This window comes from Natator depressus, chromosome 1 (genome assembly GCF_965152275.1).
Source record: "Natator depressus isolate rNatDep1 chromosome 1, rNatDep2.hap1, whole genome shotgun sequence".
NCBI classification, from domain to species: domain Eukaryota; kingdom Metazoa; phylum Chordata; order Testudines; family Cheloniidae; genus Natator; species Natator depressus.
Window position 1 is genome coordinate 33,595,431 of NC_134234.1, and position 4,401 is coordinate 33,599,831.

A 4,401-nucleotide genomic window follows, 5' to 3' on the forward strand; every position below is an offset into this window, starting at 1 on the left:
TCCGTTCCTCGTTCTCCCCCACCCTCCCTCACTTTCACTGGGATGGGGCAGAGGGTTGGGGTGAGGGTGAGGGCTCCAGCTGAGGGTGTGGGCTCTGGGGTGGGGCCAAAGATGAGGGGGTTAGAGTGTGGGAGGGGGCTCCAGGCTGGGGCCAAGGAGTTTGGAGTGCAGGAGCAGGCTCAGGGCTGGGGCGGGGGTTGTGGTACAGGAGGGAGTGCGGGAGACGGGCTCTGGGAGAGAGTTAGGGTGTGGGAGGGGGTTCCGACCTAGGGCAGGGGGTTGGGGTGCAGGCTCTGGCCAGGCAACGCTTACCTCAGGCGGCTCCCGGTCAGCAGCGCAGCGGTGCTAAGGCAGGCTTCCTGCCTGCCCTGGCTCCGCGCTTCTCCCAAAAGTGGCCAGCATGTCCCAGCGACCCTAGGCGGAGTCATGGCCAGGCAGCTCTGTGCGCTGCCCACAGGCACCGCCCTCACATCTGCGTAGCCAGATCTGGGGCAGGAGCAGCACGCGGAGCTTCCCTGATCGCCCCAGTGCCTAGGGGCAGGAAATGCCAGCCGGTCTAAAACTGGCTACCCTACTTCATGCTCAGTTATAAAATACAAAGCAGGGACTCTTTTAATGTGGAGTGCCTACAACTGTCTGGTATTTAATACAGAAATATGACAGGCAAAGTGATCTGATCTACACTAGTCCTAAAATGTGGTTCTGCTATTCGCTATATCCCAGATTATGACTGGCTGTAAGGGCAGAAAGAAAGATTAGATACATTTATTGTAATAAAGGGAAGGTCAATTGGCTAAGTGCTAATAGTAAATATTGGATTAGGATAGAGACTGCACATTTGCAAATCAGAGCCCACTCCTGCTGCCTCCAGGGAGGAGTAGAGTGGCTTTAACTCCCACTAAAATCACTTTCCCTTTTGCCACTTTGTCTGTTCAAAAGTGTATCTAGAAAATCAAACTTTGATACAGTATTTTTTTGCTAGAGTCAACTCACATATCTACCAATAAGGAAATAGCCCTGGAGTCATAGGATAATAAAAATAAGAGATGGAAAGACCTATTACCATAAGTCATCTAGTCACTGCTCTGCCAATGCAGGATTATTCCCTAATGTACACTAACTAGGGTTTTTTCAAGTCTAGTTTAAATGTCCTAAGCTTTTTACCACTTCCTCTGGGAGAATATCCACAGCCCAGTTACCTACCTATCAGGTGGATTTTTCTTGAGATTAAGTCTAAACATTCCATTTTTTAATTTCATGGCTTTGCAAAAACCCCCACCAACCCAGCTGTCTTTTGAGATGAAGCCCAATCCTGTGGTGTGCTGTGAGAACACCCGTCCCACAGATGAGGTAGATGGGGAAAGGTCTAGTTTAAGAGTCCTGCTGGAGCTTCAGTAAGCTAGGGGCCTGAACAGCTTGTCAGCTGTGGGGTATGGTCAGGATTTAGGTGGCTTTGTGCATGCCTACCAGTGGAAATCTAGATGCCTAGGGGAATTTAGGTGGCAGCTGAGTGGTAGCTTGGAGAATATTAATGGCATCTGAATGTTGTTGGACGTAGACATCTACAGAGGGAGGTAGTTGCCTGAGTACTTTGTGGATCTAGCCCCTAGTGGGGTTTTCAGAAGTGCCTAGGTGCTTAACTACCATGGATTTTGAAAATCCCAGTAGGCGCTTGTCTGCATCTTTAGGCACCTACATAGCTTTGATGGTCTAGTCCTTTATTTCAGTTAGGTGCCTAAATATCTTTGAGGATTTAGGCATGTCAGTTTTGAAAATGAGACTTAACCATCTAAGTCACTTCCATGCTTTTAAAAATGTTACCTACATCTTTCATAAATGTTTACATGTTTAGATTTCACTTGTTTTGTTCTTGTGTTGAAAAAACTGTCCAAAGAAACCCAGATAGGGATAGCTAGGTGCAGCTACCTATGCCTATTCTGCATCTTTGCTTGTTTTCTGATTAGGGCATAATGAAAAAGAAAAAATCGTTCAAAACTTAGTGGCAAGATAAAATTACTTAATTTACCATTGAGGCCATCACTGGGCAATGGGAGAATTAAGCTGTTGCTTAATATATATTGCAGTCTAATGCAGATTTCTCTGTATGGTGAAGTAGGCTACATAAACTTTAATATTTTGAGGTACAAAGAGACCTCTAGTGGTCGCAGCTGGGTATATATCATTGTCTTTTGAATTTTAAAACGTTGTGTCATCAAGTACTACTTTACCGTTTTCAAGCTGGGCTCTAATTATACTTTTCTGCCTTAGTTGCCTTCACAGGACCTGATTTTTACAATGTTACCAGGCACAATATGTAACTGTGTTTACTGAAAAAATATTCAATGGACTTTCAACATTGAATCTCAAATTATTATAACTAATATTAAGTACTGCTAACAAGTACTGCTGGAGAAAGAAACAATACTCTCTACAGCAGGAGTTATTGGGTGAAATTCTCTGGTTCCAAATTCTTTGAAATCCTATTACACTGCCTATGGAGCGATAGGGGCATCAAAATATGCAGTAAACTAAATGACTATTGGGCAGTCGTGCTTACAATGCTTCTATATGGTTGTGAGACTTAAGCAGTTCCATATGCGCTGTCTTCAGTCTGTTTTCAGGGTCAAATAGACAAGATTCCCGGTATTGAAATCCTTAACTTTGTCGGATGTCTGGCATTCAATGCATGCTCATAAAAGCTCAGCTTAGGGTTGGGGTTATTATTTAAGGGCTATTAGAAGAGCTCAAGGTGGAGCAATGTGGACCAGGGAGGCATTGAAAGAGCACTTTCACAGTGAGCCACAGTTATGCATTGTGATATACTGTGCTCTACCTGGCCCTGCAATTTGAGGGCTGTTAGGAATTGTGTGGTGTTTGGTGTACCTATTAATTTTGTGTTGCTTGCTGTACATTTTATGATTATTATTCTGTTTGTCACTGATCCTATGAATTGTGTCACACTGTACAATAACAGGTAAGCAGGTGTTTTCACTACCACTTGGCATTCTGCAACATATTTGGGGATCTAATGAAGATGATTTATTTTCCAAACGATAGAATTTTACTGAGTAATGAAAATACTTCAGAAATTCTGTGCAAGTTAACAGCAACAACTTAATACATTTATGGAACAGAACTTTAGAAGGGGAAAGAACATTCATGTCCATTTAGGCTACACTTGCACTGACCATGGCTTCCACAAATCAGTGTATGTGAAGCTGTGCTTGTCCTTACTGTCCCCTGAGGTGGAGTGGTCGGGGTATGCGGCCCCCTGATGCTATGAGGAATGCTGAGGGTGGGGTGGTTTGAGGGGTGCTATGATGGAGTTCTCCATGGACTGCAAAGGAAGGCAACCCCATGATTGTTGAACCTGTAGGTCCATAAGAGTCTGCAGCATCTTCTCCTTTTCCTGTGCCTTTCTCCTGGCGGCTCTGTCCCTCCGTACAGTCTGCAGTATTCCCCCTCCAGGCCTTCTGCTCACGGTCCAATGCAGCACTGGCTTGCAGGATCTCGCTGAACATGTCATCCTGAGTCCTCTTCTTTCTCCTCTTTATCTGGCTCAGGTATTCATCAGGTATGGATGGGGAGCCCCTCAAGGCCACAGCGCAGCAGCTACAGATAAAACACACAGCGGTATCATTGTCAGTATAGTCACAACAGAATGGGAAAGTTAAGATTCAAAACTCCCTTCCTTTGCTCCCCTGAAGTTTTACACACGACATGCTTATTGATTCTTCTGCTTGTGATTGCTTGTGCCCGGCTCCGCTCACAGCACCAGCCATGGTAAGTATGGCCTTCCAGGGGTGAGGGAAATCAGGAGAGAATTGTTCGGTTGCATGAAACTATGAGTATAACACAATGACACCAAAAACTGGCAAGCTTTTCCACAGGCAGTGGTGATTTTAGCTGGTATCTCACTTCTGAGGGTAACAAAGATACAAAGAGCACAGCTGCTACTGACATCCCAAGCCACCCGGGTCAATGCACCGCTAGCCTGTTTAGTGCAATGGTGCCTCCCAAAGTTATCACCGACTGGCATGGGCAAGTGTCCTACCGCAGAGGAAGAAATAGGGCTGCCATCCCTAGAAACCGTTGGCAGAGGATTGCAGAGTGCCTCTGGGAAAGTTTCATTGAGATCTCTGAGGAGGATTCAAGGGACATCCCTGTGTACATAAACAAACTGCTCTGCAGCCTCCCTCCCCCGCATCTAACTGTACATGGGAATGAAAAGCGGATAATAAATGCTACCTCTCTGTTGTACTACTACCTCTTCTAATACAAGTAAATTAATGAAAAATCAAGAGCTGTTTCCTGCTAAGTTGGGGGCACCATCACTGTAATGGGAAACAGATTTACCCAAGGTTCCTTCCCCTGCAGCAAGCTCACCTGTGCTCAACTGCT